Below are 17,398 nucleotides of genomic sequence, written 5' to 3'. Positions count from 1 at the left end.
ACCACCGATGCTCATGGGACAGGAAACTTTAGGAACTATTAGCGGTTTCTTAAGGCCTGAGTTTCTCTTATTAGAATTGGCGCCATTCCTCCATTCCTCCCGTCTCTCGCACTCGCTGCTGCTTTATTGGGTTCGGCCGATCCTCCCCGGAGATACATGCAGCGTTGACCCAAACACACTGAGCCTATAGATTTACATGATATGCTACACTACCGTCTCTGCGGCAGGGGGGGGACGGACAATGATGGTTTTATTGAATAAGAGTTTATTCCCGATCATTCATTAAGGAAACGCCCTACATGCTGGCAGAAAGTTTTTGGTAAACACAATTGGAACCCCCAATTCCAAAAAAGTCCAGGAGCTGTGTAAAATAATAATAATAATAATAATTAAAAAAAAAACTGAATTTGCAAATGTCATGAATCCATATTCTATTGACAATAAAACAAACAAAAAAAACATATCAAATGTTTAAACTCAGAATATAAACCTTATTTACCTTATAAACCAGAATATATTCCTTATTTTTTAAGGAAAAAATAGGGTGAATTTGATGCACTTGAACTTGATGAAGTTTCAGAAAAGTTGTTCACAGGGCCATGTTTGCCACTGTGCAATGTAATGTTGAGGAACCTTTTTCTGAAATTGATGAGAGAAAGAGACGTTTAAAGGACTGTGGTGAGACCTGCTATGTTAAAAACGTGGCATTGACTAAAAGACAGGAGGTGCAGCTGGAGGTAGCAGAGCTGAAGATCTTAATTGGGAGTAACAAGGATAGACAGGATTAGAAATGAGTTTATTAGAAATGAGTTTATTCGAAAGACAGAAAGTGCATGTAGGATGTTTTAAGGACAAAGTGGAAGAGAGGCCTGATTGAGAAAGTTAAGGGTATATCAGTAGAAGAATGCTGATGATGGAGCCACCAGGAAGGAGGAAAAGAGGAAGGTCAAGGAGGAGGTTTATGGATGTGGTGGTGAAAGACATGCAGGTTGTTGTTGTTGTGAAAGAGGCAGGTGTAGAGATCCGCTGTGGTAACTCCTAATGGAAGCAGCTGAAGGAAGAAGAAGAAGATAGCTCATTTAAAGATTGTAGCTTGTGGCTGCAATTAGACAGTGATTGCATTTCAGTGTGGCATGACTGCAATCCACTGATGAAAGAGACAAGCAGTCTAATTAACTTCTGATGTTAAATCATGAAAGAAACAGCAATACAGAAAAGTAATACAATTGCCACAAAGATAAAGCTGTGAGATCAGTGATCATCACCTCAAACCTCTGGGATGTCCTCCAAGAGCATGCTAGAGCATCTCTGAGGAATGCAGTATTTGTATAAAGTGTTTGCGTTTCTCGGATTCTTACTTTAAACTGTTACCCATATAACTCAATGTTTTATCTTCAGATGAGTGATGATTTTCAGACAGTTTTCTTTGCTGCTGTACAAGAAACGCTTTCCATGACTATAACTTCAGTCCTGTCATGACTTTTTGTTCCGATGTTTATCTGGAGTTTAAACGACAAATCATTTGTACATTTGCACAATTTTTATTTTTTTTTAATCTGTCAGTATCTGTGACCAGCTGGATTCGCATGGCATTTTGCTGGGTGTGGCTTATTGAAAATTTAATAAAACATTTCCGCCACTCATGAAGTCAAGCAACTTATTAATTATTAAGTATTACTTTAAATGATTTGCAGATGGACAGTGAGTACCACATATTCTTTAGTTTGATTTCAGCACCATTTTCTGATTGGACTTCTGTACAGAAGATAGTGGGTTCAAATCCCAACACTTTACTTTTTACCACCCACATCCATACATCCTTTGCAGAACATACACAATACCTCAAACCCACAATATAGTCGCTATATTAGTTTTTAATTGCAGATGATCCCTTATCATCATTCCGTATATATATATATATATATATATATATATATATATATATATATATATATATATATATATATATAAATATATATAAAATTATGTCACTGTAACTCTGAACTGCTTATAGGCATCAATAGACCTGGCCATTTCATGTGGAAACAGCTGGTGGTTGTATAAACCCCACTGTGATATTTGACAAAGCAGAGGATTTAGCTGACTGCTGAAGTGATTACTTTATAAATATAAGAAGGCTCCCGGGAACTTAATGTGATTTAGGCGTCTGCATGTTGTCACTGAATAGTACAGCATGCCAGAGACTGCAAGACTGAATTACCACACACACACACACACACACACACACACACACACACACACACACACACACACACACACACACACACAAATAAATTATTTGATGTTATTATATAATTTGTTGAAAACAGTTGTTTGAGTCTGATTTAATGGCATGTGATCTCAGAATAAATACACTGCAAACATGCGTTCACAATTACCAAAACATAGAAGCAAACAACAATAATAGAAATGTATTCAGTTCAATTCGAATTTATTTCTATAGCTCTTTTTACAAAGAATATTTACTCAAAGCAGCTTTACAGAGTGTAGATTTAGTGTAGACTTATAGAACAAAAATTTTAATATAAGTGATTTATGTGTATTTATTTATGAGCAAGCCTGGGGCGACTGGGTCAAGAAAAACTCACTCAAATAGAAGAAACCTTGAGAGAAACAAGACTCGAAGAGGAACTCATCCTTATCTAGGTTACACAAAGAGTGTAATTATAAACTATTAAAACATTACAAACACAAGACAGTGAGCACCAAGTGTGTGATTATGAGTAATTTCCTTTTTACAGTCTCCTACAGTGAGGAAAATAAGTATTTGAACACACTGCTATTTTGCAAGTTCTCCCACTTAGAAATCATGGAGGGGTCTGAAATTGTTATCGTAGGTGCATGTCCACTGTGAGAGACATAATAATAAAAAAAAAAATCCAGAAATCACAATGTATGATTTTTTTAACTATTTATTTGTATGATACAGCTGCAAATAAGTATTTGAACACCTGAGAAAGTCAATGTTAATATTTGGTACAGTAGCCTTTGTTTGCAATTACAGAGGTCAAACGTTTCCTGTAGTTTTTCACCAGGTTTGCACACACTGCAGGAGGGATTTTGGCCCACTCCTCCACACAGATCTTCTCTAAATCAGTCAGGTTTCTGGCCTGTCGCTGAGAAACATGGAGTTTGAGCTCCCTCCAAAGATTCTTTATTGGGTTTAGGTCTGGAGACTGGCTAGGCCACGCCAGAACCTTGATATGCTTCTTACAGAGCCACTCCTTGGTTATCCTGGCTGTGTGCTTCGGGTCATTGTCATGTTGGAAGACCCAGCCTCGACCCATCTTCAATGCTCTAACTGAGGGAAGGAGGTTGTTCCCCAAAATCTCGCAATACATGGCCCCGGTCATCCTCTCCTTAATACAGTGCAGTCGCCCTGTCCCATGTGCAGAAAAACACCCCCAAAGCATGATGCTACCACCCCCATGCTTCACAGTAGGGATGGTGTTCTTGGGATAGTACTCATCATTCTTCTTCCTCCAAACACGTTTAGTGGAATTATGACCCAAAAGTTCTATTTTGGTCTCATCTGACCACATGACTTTCTCCTATGACTCCTCTGGATCATCCAAATGGTCATTGGCAAACTTAAGACGTGCCTGGACATGTGCTGGTTTAAGCAGGGGAACCTTCCGTGCCATGCATGATTTTAAACAATGACATCTTAGTGTGTTACCAACAGTAACCTTGGAAACGGTGGTCCCAGCTCTTTTCAGGTCATTGACCAGCTCCTCCCGTGTAGTTCTGGGCTGATTTCTCACCTTCCTTAGGATCATTGAGACCCCACGAGGTGAGATCTTGCATGGAGCCCCAGTCCGAGGGAGATTGACAGTCATGTTTAGCTTCTTCCATTTTCTAATGATTGCTCCAACAGTGGACCTTTTTTCACCAAGCTGCTTGGCAATTTCCCCGTAGCCCTTTCCAGCCTTGTGGAGGTGTACGATTTTGTCTCTAGTGTCTTTGGACAGCTCTTTGGTCTTGGCCATGTTAGTAGTTGGATTCTTACTGATTGTATGGGGTGGACAGGTGTCTTTATGCAGCTAACGACCTCAAACAGGTGCATCTAATTTAGGATAATAAATGTAGTGGAGGTGGACATTTTAAAGGCAGACTAACAGGTCTTTGAGGGTCAGAATTCTAGCTGATAGACAGGTGTTCAAATACTTATTTGCAGCTGTATCATACAAATAAATAGTTTAAAAATCATATATTGTGATTTCTGGAATTTTTTTTTTTAGATTATGTCTCTCACAGTGGACATGCACCTACGATGACAATTTCAGACCCCTCCATGATTTCTAAGTGGGAGAACTTGCAAAATAGCAGGGTGTTCAAATACTTATTTTCCTCACTGTAAGTAAGTTGGAATTGTGGAACCAGGAGCTCCTTTGCAACTCATGAATTCAGTGAGATCATTATAGATTGACCAACAAACAGCATACTTTGAATATTTATTGATGTCTGAAACTTTTATGAAGTGGGATCCAATTAGAGCTAGTACATCCCTAGATGGCTCGAAGGTTCGATATCTTCATGAGGTGGGACACAACCCAATCTCTAAATGCCAAATGTATCATTCCAGGGTATGAATGGACACTAACACCTTCAAAAGTTCCAACATTAGACGTTGACCATTAATACTGTCAAAAGTGCAGAAACACCAAGATGGTTTTTGAGACATGTATATTCTTTTTGTTTTTCAACAAATTTGGTAAAAGGCAAAATCACACTAGTATTAGACAGTGAATGAGTAAAAGAAAGTTCTGTGGAGTTCAAATGTGACATGAAGAAGCTGTGTAAGATGGAGAACAGGAGAGATATTAGTTGCCTTACCCCCAAAATCAAACATGGAGATGGAAGCATAATGCTTCGGGGTTGTTTTAGAGCAGGGAGAATCCTGAACCAACATGGCTCCCATTCATACTTTAAAATGAACCATTTGATTCTGTCTTGACTGCGGCTTGTTAGAACTGTCTTCACCAGACAACAAGATGATGAGCCGAAGCTTACATCCAAGCTCTATAAATGTTATTTAGAGAATAAACAGTCTGGAGTGTAATCTATAATGGAATTACCAACCCAGTCACAGCATCTAAATCCTATTGAACTGCGGTGGGATGAACTGGATTACAAAGAAATCTCCAACTAGTGAATTTAGTAAGTTATCTCCAACTAGTGAGTTTAGTAAGTTATCTCCAACTAGTGAATTTAGTAAGTTATCTCCAACTAGTGAATTTAGTAAGTTATCTTCAACTAGTGAGTTTAGTAAGTTATCTCCAACTAGTGAATTTAGTAAGTTATCTTCAACTAGTGAGTTTAGTAAGTTATCTCCAACTAGTGAGTTTAGTAAGTTATCTCCAACTAGTGAATTTAGTAAGTTATCTCCAACTAGTGAATTTAGTAAGTTATCTTCAACTAGTGAGTTTAGTAAGTTATCTCCAACTAGTGAATTTAGTAAGTTATCTCCAACTAGTGAATTTAGTAAGTTATCTTCAACTAGTGAGTTTAGTAAGTTATCTCCAACTAGTGAATTTAGTAAGTTATCTCCAACTAGTGAATTTAGTAAGTTATCTCCAACTAGTGAATTTAGTAAGTTATCTCCAACTAGTGAATTTAGTATTTAAGTATTTCAGCTAAAAAGTTTGGAGAAACAAACTGTCTGAATGCCCGGATTATGTGAAGCTGTTCTTCATGTTAAGGGAGGATTTTTCAATGGATATAAAGTGGAACATTTGGACATTTTTATATATACTACATACATATATTATATTTTAATTATAAATGTTTAGAAATCATAGTAATTAGGCTTTAACATATCACATAAGTTGTACATTTACTTTCACTAATAACCAGTGCTAATATCCAGGATACAATCAATAGGATGCTACCAGTTCTTAAGTTTTATCCAACTGGGTTCTTTTTTTTTTTTATCCTTTTTTTTATTAGTTTGGTCTGCAAAAATAATTGTAAACAGTCATTCAACTGCAGAACAAAACATCAGTCAGTAAAATGTATGAGAATAAAAATCACAACTGTCTCCAACATAAAGGAGGGGATTTTTTTTTTAACCGCCGTCATTGAAAGCCATTTTTATGGGTACACTCATAAATAAGATGGAGGAGTCAACGGTGTGAGATGACTGTTTGATTTGAAACACAGCTTTTCTCCTCCGAAAAACACTTAGTTTCTAACCTGCATCTCCTCTTAAAAAAAAGGGCCTGAATGCAGGTAAGACCATTTTCAGAGATCTGAGCCAAGCCACAAAGAGGACAGGAAGTTGACTCTCCACTTTTCAGTGGTCCATGACACCGCTTTTCAATGTATCTATTTTATTTGAGGGACTTCAAATCTAAATATTTTTCTTCACGATGCCTGGAAATTCCTTCGCTCCAACTGAAACACTTAAAGACTCTGCGCCATGCAAATATTAACTCACAGCTCGGGGGTTTCAGTTAGTGATTTTACAGAGTTTCAAAAAACAGAAGTATTTTCGATGGATTTACAAGTCAATATGAACTGACTCACAATTTATGGTCAGATATTGACCTATAGATGACCTTTAATCATGTAATAACCAAAGTTTAATCATTTGTAGAAAAAAATGAATAGATAGATAGATAGATAGATAGATAGATAGATAGATAGATAGATAGATAGATAGATAGATAGATAGATAGTAAAGAATAATTAAATAAGAATAAAATGAACAATAATAGGAATTCCAATGTGCTGTAATGAAAAGAAAATGTGTATTAAAAAAATTACACTTATAAAGTACCTATATATATATATATATATATATATATATATATATATATATATATATATATATATATATATATATATATATATATATATATATACGTTTGTAGAAAATGATGTCCCAGTTTCTCAGAAAAGTTAAGATCATCTTGCTTGGTAAAGAAGTTGTTAACTGTGAATTTTTCCAATTACAATTTTGCAAATAATTGTTTTGTAATTAAAAAACGAGATTGAAGATTTTTATTTTGTCACAATCATACAGTAGTTATATTGCAGTTTATATTTCACTACTATATGTTTGTGACAAATAAAATGAATCTTGAACTGTTTTTTCAGCTCAGACCTGGATAGTGTGTGTGAATTGGTCAGAATTTGTAGGAAAAAAAGACTTTTGAAATCCAGCTCCTGACTTTACTCAATTGTATCTTTCTCATACATGACATTTCAAAAATATGTGGTCAATATCCTGTGTGTTTCACGGTAATGAAGATGAGTACAGGGCCAGAAGGCATTACAAGCTTTCCTTCCCATGATCGCTCCAGCAGCTGTAGCCTGGGATTCAAATTAAATGGTAAAAAGAAGTCTCTGAAATGAGACAAATCCGCATTTGAAAGCGGTGCTGACAGGTCAGGAGAAAACGAGTGACCCTCAAGGGTCTCTTTAGGGAAGTTATTCCCAATTAACAGACAAGCTCTATGAACGTTCCTCCACCTATATCAGGACATAGTGCACAAGAGTCAAAAGTTGAAGCTATTTGAATTTTTTTTTGGTCCTTTGGCTCTTTCAAAGTCTCATGAGCACCGGGAGGGACATAAAACAGCTTTCTAAATCACACTGAGTTGATATGCAGTCTGTTTGGACAATCTTCTCCTTTAAGGATCATCGTGGGTGCATTACACAGCAGGTGGTGGAGCTATAACGACTGCTGGATGGTGCGTTTTTTATGCTTTTCGCCACAGCTACCACAAGTTCTACATTTCTATCAGCGTACACTCTTATTTCCTACATACCTGCTGCTGTCATTATTTCTATTTCTGCTTTCAACTTCACTTTCAGAATCGACAACTTCTTTAATTCGCACCTCCTCCCACTGGTCATCCTACACCTGCTGAAAAGTTTGGTTTCTTTTCTTCTTCCACCATCTGCCAGGCTTTCTGTTTATCATTTACCGCTCTGTATCCCGCTCCCACCTGTGCTGGCATTGCTCAGGCTATTTCTATTACTGTTTTTTGCGTCATTGTCTCGTACCCTGGGTCGCCTTTGCCAAGCTTTTTTAGCAGTGACTCACCGTCTTGCAACTCCTACAAAACTGTACTTTATAGTTTGTGTTGACTCCATGACAAAGGCATTAGCTAGAAAATCACCCAGACAAGTCCAAGCGCTGGCGGCTTTCAGACATACGGAAATCATTTTTTTTGTGTGTGTATGTGTGTGTGTTTCTGATCTGGTTGATTGACAAAGTACAAGAATTTTGGCTCTTGAGGTGAATTGTTTCATCTCGAGTTTCTCCGCCTGATGGAAATGATTTCGCATTACTGGCAGCATTACCCGACGCAGTGGTACTGCTACAGTATGAGGCAAGTGCTTCTTGATGTAAAAAGAAAGAGAGAGTACAATTACGACAGAATGAACAGTAAGGTGATATTAAGACACTTGTTGGAAATTAAACCAGTAATTAAACGTACTATTAAAGACATATGCCCTATATGAGCTATTTAAAATGGGGTACAAATCTAAATGTACAGTTTATACACCATTATATTGTAGATATATGCAGTGAAAGAATGTCCAAGAAATCAGTGGAGAACTGTGTGAATTAATGTCATGCATGAAGCCATGCCAGGTATGTATTTTCTACATTTTTTGCAGGTCGGAGGTACTCTTGATTCAACATGATATTTAAAAAAAAAACATCATTAGACTTAAAATGTTAAATGCTGTTGAACAGTTGCTCTTCATTCTGTCTGAAGACAGGCCAAACAAAGTCTAAGAAAATATGATATTCAGAAGCAGGCCTTCTGTACTGGCTTAAACATTATAAAAATCACTGACTTATGTTTTTAATATATTCTTTTGTCCACGAATATGTATTAAATTATTCTCAATATTCTATTCTTTTTGTTTCATAGTGTTTCTCTCGATTATATACTGTAGCTTGAAGCTGTTGCTTTAACCAATTAGATTTTGATTGATTACTCCAAGGCCTTCTAAGGTCCCCTGGTGGTCTAGTGGTTAAGATGCAGCGCTCCCACCGCTGCGACCCGGGTTCGGTTCCCGGTCAGGGAACCATCCACTCTTAGTGCCGGTCCCAAGCCCGGATAAATTGGGGAGGGTTGCATTAGGAAGGGCATCCAGCGTAAAACATGTGCCAAATCAAACGTGCGGAGGATCCGCTGTGGCGACCCCTAACGGGAGAAGCCGAAAAGAAAGTTTTTACTCCAAGGCCTTCTAAAAGGCATATAAACATGTTGCCATTTTCATCTCCTATTATTGGATGGTCAGAGTTCAAAAACCGCATCTGTAGCAAACTGCACAAGCTCCAAATTTTTTCTTGTGGAATTAACACAGTGGATGATTTTGTCGCACTTACAAGGACATATACAAGACAAACTTAAAAAAAAAAAGCTGGACATCGTGAGGAAAGGTCAACCAAAACAGTTCAAACAGATGTTACGCTTTTTCATAAACCATTTATACTTTTCTGTTTTCTTTCCTGTAGAATTTGCACAGAAACACTGAAATAATGCATGGAAAACCCGGGTCATTTGATGAGTTCATATTGATGCATCTGCTACAGATGATGTTTGCGGGTGATGCAGTTGTGGTGACAGTGAATGGAGATGTGTTAATTTGTGTTAATTGGGTTTCTTGCCTTAGTAATGTTACTAGTAAAATGAATGGTTTCTATAGCTGTGGAGTCATGTCGATCGTATTAGCGAACAAGCTAACTTTTTTTAGCGAACACTAAATGAAATAAGGGAGGTGGTAGCTTAGTGGTTAAGGCATTGGACGTTGGATCTAAGGATCAAATCCCAGCCATGCTCAGCTGAATTAATAAGATAAATGTAAGTCACTCTGGATAAGGGCATCTGCCAAATGCACAAATGTAAATGTAAAACTCACAATTTGGCAGCAGGGTTAGTTGGTGCTTTTGAGTAGGAAAATGAGCAAACTCTGGATCACCAGCACTGGAGCCACGGTTCCTGGAGGCAAAACATTAAGATTTGTGGTAACTTTAGCAAGGCAGGTGGAGTGAAAGAGGAAAGCAAGGCACTCTGGGTACGTATGTTGCCAATAAGCTTTCAATGACTTGCCCCAAATGTTTGCCGAAAGAACCGTTAATGTTTGTTTGTTGTGTCGAACATATTAGCGCTCCAGTGCACATGACAGGCCTGGGTAACGTTGGCACAGCGCTGAGACATGGCCTGGAATTAAGTAGCCACTGACGCCCCAATCAGAATATGACTAACATGACTATTAGTGGTGTATTTGCCTGTCAGGGCATTTGTGGTTCAAAACTCAGACTGGAGACTGTATAACCGAGTAATGTGTAATTATGGCTGGGTTGAAATGACCATGCTGAGAATTAAAGCTTTGATTAGACTATGCATACATATTGTGGGAACTGCTTTACATTTTCATGGCCATGACTGAATTGAAAATATGGAAAAGAAAAGTTTGCTGCTGTTTAAAGTCTAAAATTCTGTCAATAACACCATGTAATTTGCATCACTTTAATCAATTGAAAAAAAAATCAATAAAAAAACAACAACTTCAATCCAGAATCTATCACTCAGTTCTACAGTAATATAAATGTATTACACAATAGTGTGTAAGTTGAAATGATGTTTAGTATGAACAAGTTGTCAATATCCTGAGTCCTGAGATAAGTGCTTATGAGTAGCTTTCATGGGAAATAATAAATAGATAAACAAACAAATAAATAAATTATATAAATAAAACAGCATGCAGCTTGAGATTATAAAGTATTAGTATCGGGCCATCAGGGCAAGCAAGGCCTTCTGGCCTAAACTCTATCAAATCACTGATTTATGTTTAATGTATTACTTTATTCCAAATAGTCTTTTCTCTTATTTTCATAGCGTTTTGTCTTAGATGGGCTGCAGCTAGGAATGTCTGTACATGGTGGCCTTGAGCCTTTAACATCAGCACCTGCTTGCTCTCACAGTTACAGTTTAAAGTATGCTGCTTGAAAGCTGTCATATTAACTAATTTGCACAAAAACACAATTTGCCTTTATTTCAAATCCCTAGAAAAACCTTAATGCACAAATAAAATGCAAAAAAAAAATCACAGGGTCATTTTATTAGGTTAATATCAATGCTTCTGATAGAAGTGATGTATGCAGGCGGTGCAGCTGTGGTCAAGAGAGTTCCTGAACGTGAAGCTGGAAGTTGAAGGGGTGATGATAAATGTCATCAGCGCTTATGCACCACAAGTGAGTTGTGAGATGGAGGAGAAGAAAAAATTCTGGAGTGAGTTAGATGAAGTGGTAGAAGGTGTACCTAGGAATGAACGATTGGTGATTCGGTCAGACTTTAATGGGCATGAAGGTGAAGGGAGAAGAGTTGATGAGGAGGTGATAAATAGGTATGGACCGAGCTGTGAAGGATGTGCTGCAAGTTAGAGCAATAAAGGATGGGGATGAAAATGTGTTGACTAGTGAGAAGAGTGTGTTTAGAAGATGGAGGGCGTATTTTGAGCAGCTGTTGAATGACGTAAACGAGAGAGAGAAGGATGTATTATGTGGAGGTGGCAAAACTGTGAAAGTTGGTTGGACCAGATGACATTCTTCTATAGAGAAGCATGGAGATGTTTAGGAGAGATGGCAGTGGAGTTTTTAACTAGGTTGTTCATGAGGAATGGAGAAGGAGTTTGCTGATACCAATCTTTAAGAATAAAGGAGATGTGCAGACCTGCAGTAACTACAGAGGAATTAAGTTGATCAGTCACACCATGAAGTTATGGGAAAGAGTAGTGGAAGCCAGGCTGAGAGAAGAGGTGACCATCTGTGAGCAACAGTATGATTTCATGCCGTGAAAGAGCACCACATTTGCTTTGAGAATGTTGATGGAGAAGTATAGAGAAGGTCAGAAGGAGTTACATTGTGTGTTTGTGGATTTAGAGAAAGCGAACAACAGGATGCCGAGAGAGGAGTTGTGGTATTGTATGAGGAAGTCAGGTGAGGCAGAGAAGCATGTGAAGGTGATGCAGGACATGTATGAGGACAGTATGACAGCAGTGAAGTGTTGACAGACGAGGTCAGACAGGAGTCTCCATGGACTATGATGTTTGTAAATGATATTGTGATTTGTGGTGAGAGTAGGGAGCAGGTTAAGAAGAGCCTGGAGAGGTGGAGATATGCACTGGAGAGGTGGTGAAAGTGGAGGAGTTCAGGTACCTTCGGTCAACAGTGCAATGTAATGGATAGTGTGTTAAGGAATGAATAAAAGAGTGCAGACAGGGTGGAGTGGAGAAGAGTGATAGCAGGAGTGATTTGTGATAGAAGCATATCTGCAAGAGTTTCACTGAGAGTGACGAAGGATGGACAGGATTAGAAATGAGTTTATTAGAGCGACAGCGCAAGTAGGACGTTTTGGGGACAAAGTGAGGGAGGTGTAATTGAGATGGTTTGGACATGTGCAGAGGAGGGACATGGGGTATATCGGTAGAAGAATGCTGAGGATGGAACCACCAGGAAGGAGGAAAAGAGGAAGACCAAGGAGGAGGTTTATGTATGTGCTGAGGGAAGACATGCAGGTAGTTGGTTTGAAAAAGGCAGATGTAGAGGACAGAGGGGTATGGAGACGGATGATCCGCTGTGGCGACCCCTAATGGGAGCAGCCAAAAGAAGAAAAAGAAGAATGTGACAGGAAATGGGAGTCCCACACATGTTTCAATGTTATGGTGCACATACACTCATTGTTCCACTCAGCCCCGCCTCACCCCACACCTCCTGCTTCTTGTCCTATTAGAATGACTGTGATTTTTAAAAACATTGATAGTTTGTTTCATATTATTGATTATTTCCAAAAATGGCTCCAGAGTGGACATTTCTTGATTGGATGTTAGTTTAAAAATATTGTACACTTTAGGCCTTCGATCAGATTAGGTATTGTGAAATAACTAATAATTACTAGTAATTTTTTTCTTTATTTTATGCTCAGAAACAACAAAAGGTCAAAGTGAACAATAATAATAAAGTTTTCTTATTTTTCTGCTTTCAATATTAAATAAAAAAGACAAAAAAGACATCATAATTTACATATATATTTTTTTTTATTCCCAAAATGAATGAACCCAACGTACATAAACCGTCCTTAAAATATATTTAATATGCAGTTTAAGTGTATCATCTTAATAATGTTCTCATAACCACAGTATCACAGTGTTTTATTTCTCTAAAACACAGCAATTTGTCAGTATATTTTGTAGTTGATTAAATAATCATAGAATAAAAAAACCCATTGTAAAATATTACAGACTGATACAAAGTCTCTACACTTTAATGGTTATATGTTTTGCTAAGCAACTCATAAGGAACCTTTAGAGAAACCATAAGGCTCTTACTCCAGAAATAATAACATATTAGGCTGAAGAGATTAAAATAACTGACCATACGTTGTTTTTAAACAATTATGAATGCAATCATAAAGCGTTATAAATACAGGCCTGAGAAAAAGCATGAGTGAAAAGCTTGACTCTAAATCACCCCTGTTCACATTCGTTTCTAGTCTGCATCATGCAGCGTGAGGCAAGCAGTTACAATGCGTAATAAACGTGTTAAACGAGTTTAACGCTTGTGACAGCTCAGGTGCAGGTCCACATGAAATGCCCCTAATGAGCGCTGACCCATTCGCATCTGGCCAGCAGCACAAAAACATTGACCTTTGACCGATGAACTCTCTCCCATACCGCTGGCAACTCTACCAATTATCAGCAATTCATACGCACTGTTTACTCAAGGCTCCAAATTGGCAGACTATGAAAGTGAGGGTGGCAATAAAACATGAACGCTTCCATTTGGAGAGCAGCAAGGCACGGGGCACCGCTGAAACGCCTCAGAAACACAATGCAGGCTGAGAAACATTGAAACAGACCATATTTATTTATTTTCTCATTTTTATTTCTGAATTTAGATTAATAAAGGTATTAGAAATGTTCCAAGTTGTAGTTGGTCTCAGCACTGACACTGTCAGAATCTCAAATTTAGTTCATCAAATACAAATCCATGGACACAAGCTCATGCAGAGAAATGCTTATTATGACTGGACAGTTACACAAAGGATAAAGAAATAAAATAAAAAAAAATAAATAAATAAAATTAATAATTAATAATTTATTTATATATATATATATATATATATATATATATATATATATATATATATATATATATATATATATATAATGAATAATAATTATAGATAATAAAAAAATAAACAGAGAAAAAAACAAGGAGGATATTATGATCAATGGTGTCAAAATCTGCACTACGATTATGCAACACAAACAAGGAGACAAAACCTTAATCAGAGGCAATAGCAGGACAATTACTACTTTAACCAGCTCTGTTTCTGTGCTATTACTACATTTCAAGAATGTATGAATATTCAAAAGTAGGTGTGAGCATAACTGCATCATGAATGAATTTCTAGGATCTTGGAGATAAAGGGGAGGTTTGATATTGGTCTCTAGTTGGACAAGTTCAGGTTTTTGAATTAGGGAACTGATAACTGAAAGATATAGCTATATAACCAATAGACTGATTTATTATTCTAAGAACAGGTTCAAGTACTTCTGGAATTATTGGTCTGAAGAAATATGAAGGTAAAGGATTTTGGACACAAGTTTATGGTCCTGATATAAAGCTCTGACCTCAACTTTTCTGGGGTGAAATGGAACACTGACTGCACCCCAGACCTCCTCACCTCAGCTACATCAGTATATTACTAACACCCCTGTGGCTGAAAAAGCCAAAATTTCCACACCACCTAGCGGAACATCTTCTCAGAAGAGGGGAGCTTATAATAACAGCAGAGCAACTTACAACTGAGCAGTTAAGGATTACTGGCCTTGCCCAAGGGCCCAGCGGTGGGAATTGATCTCACAACCTTCCAATGCCATAACCACTATACTATGTCCTCCCTACTCACCTCTCTACAGACTTTTGCCCATAGTATGTATATTTACTATACAATAATATCTCTGAACTTGTCAGCTGTGGAACTTGTCAAAAAAATGTGGTCAGGTTATGACACTGAAAAATTTTTTCAGCACTCGTCCATCGCATGCTCGGAACTTGACACTGATTCTCGCAATGCGACTGGTGAGTGTTTCAATCTCGCGGTAGAACAGATTCATGAAGACTCTCATATTAGCTTGCACACAATGCCAAAGCGTATGGCTTCCATACCCTCCAAAGTGTTCTCTTTTGCTCTTTCTGTGCATTTTTAACACATAAGTGGTAAAAAATGCTACCATGAAGCTTGAAATGGATAGCAATAAGGCTAAAAGGCAATTAACGAGAGCACACAGGAAGTGAAAAAGAGACCATAGCCATGTATGGAGTTTCTCAAGGTTTCTTCCTTATGCCATCTCGGGGAGTTTTTCCTTGCCACAGTCGCCACCGGCTCGCTCATCAGGGACAAACTTACTTATAAAGAACATATTCACTTTTAATCACCACATTATCTTTGTAAAGCTGCTTTGAGACAGTGTTCATTGTTAAAAGCGCTATACAAATACAAATTAATTGAATTGAATTGAATGTATGAGTGTGATATGCTCTTAATGCCACTCAAATTGCTGCTATTGTATGTACAAAATTTAGAGAACAGTTCAAAAGAAGGGAGCAGAAAGTGTCAGGAAGTGTGTGACTGAACAGTGGTGTCGAGGTGGAGAAACTGTTGTACGTCTGGATTAATGAGAAACAGTTCAGGCAATAATCTTTGAGGAAGACAAGCAGTTGCATGTTGATCTTTGGAAAAAAAGTTTTTATATTTGGAAGAACCTTTATTAGTCTATTTATTCTTTATACTGTACTACATAAAAAAATACTTGTTCTGTATTACTGTATACATGCATTAAAGGATGTATTTTTGTCCAACTCTTAGAAACACAATGAAATGGCATCATCATTTACAAGTCTATAATATCTATAATGCGCTTCAAATACTTTCTCAACATTTTTGTGTTTTTATAACATCAGGCTGCTGCCAAAACCTGCAGCCACATAAAAAAAAAAAAAAAACACTCTGCGTCCATTTGAGCTCAAACGGAGCGCCTTTATGCCTGACGTAAATCACTCAGCGTTTGCTTGTTTGTGTGCGGGATTATTTGTTTTTCACACTTGTTTGCGGTGTGTTTGGAGCCGTTCTGCCGTTGTGTTGTTTGGGTGTAATCACTCATTTTTCCTCAGTCCAAGCCAGTTTTGCACACACTCTCTCTCTCTCTCTCTCTCTCTCTCTCTCTCACACACACACACACACACACACACATATATATATATATATATATATATATATATATATATATATATATATATATATATATATATATATATATATATATCCATATATTCATAATGTCACTAATAACTAATTGATTCTACAAAGCCACACTGAACTTCTGTCTGCGTTGTTATTCCTTGTTGAAAATGCAGGTCTCTGTGCTGGAGTTTGTTTTTCACAGACTTTATTTGTATGCATGCTGATGAAAGCTTGGTGTTTTGCAGTGACATCATGGCTACACTTATTTGTGGTGAATGATGTGCAAATACAGATTCCAACGAGTTTTGTCAAAAGCCATGAGCCGAGGTTCTCATCTCTACAAGTCCAGTTTTATATTGACTCATTGTTAATACAGACAATTGCAAATCATGTTTCTGCCTCATTTACCATTTCTAGGATTTATCACAGCCCTGATCTGAATATATCAGATACTGAAAGTGAGGGAAGGAGGGGAGTGAGTGATACAGTGTGAGAGAGAGAGTGAATGAGGGAGTGATTTAGTGAGTGAGGGAGTGACTGAATGAAAAAGTGATTGAGTAAGTGAAGAAGAGTGTGTATGAGCGAGTAATTGAATGAGTGAGTGAATGGGTGATTGAGTGTGAAAGTGAATAAATAAGTGAAGGAGTGAGTATGTGAGTAAATAAGTAAATAAGAGTGTGTGAAATAGAGTAAGTGATTAAGTAAGTGTGTGATTGAGGGAGTAAGTGAGTGTGTGAGTAAAAGAGTGATTGGGTGATTGGGTAATTATGTAAGGGTGTGATTGAGTGCGTTATTGAGTGAATGAGTAAATGTATGAGTGAGTGAGTGAATGACTGAATGCTGTTTATAATGCTCTCAATAAAATCAATTTAAAATGTAAGAAAATGCTTTAGTATTTTATTAATGTTAACATTTGATTTAATAGAACTGCACTTTCTTACACACAGGTTAAAGTCAGCCAAATTTCCTGCATTCGATTCTGATCCATTGTATTTATTAAACCCTTTTGCCAATGAAGTCGTTGCGATTTTTTTTTAAATTTATTACAGTTCCGAGAATGGAAAGTCTAGTTTGATATTCCAATAACAACAATGGCCTTT

At 37.4% G+C, this 17,398-nt stretch overlaps 1 long non-coding RNA gene across 1 annotated transcript in view; it reads right to left on the bottom strand.

The window, feature by feature from the left end:
* Nucleotides 1–15,381: 15,381 nt before the first annotated feature.
* Nucleotides 15,382–17,398, bottom strand: part of LOC310734791 — a 318,442-nt gene continuing 316,425 nt past the window's right edge. The window contains exon 3 of the long non-coding RNA XR_014536133.1: nt 15,382–15,501. This is a non-coding gene — a long non-coding RNA (uncharacterized lncRNA). The remainder of the gene's footprint in view (nt 15,502–17,398) is intronic.

Source organism: Silurus aristotelis (assembly GCF_946808225.1).
Source record: "Silurus aristotelis genome assembly, chromosome: 12".
Taxonomy (NCBI): Eukaryota; Metazoa; Chordata; class Actinopteri; order Siluriformes; family Siluridae; genus Silurus; species Silurus aristotelis.
Note: the sequence above shows the minus strand (reverse complement) of the source record. Positions and strands in the feature narration are given on the sequence as shown.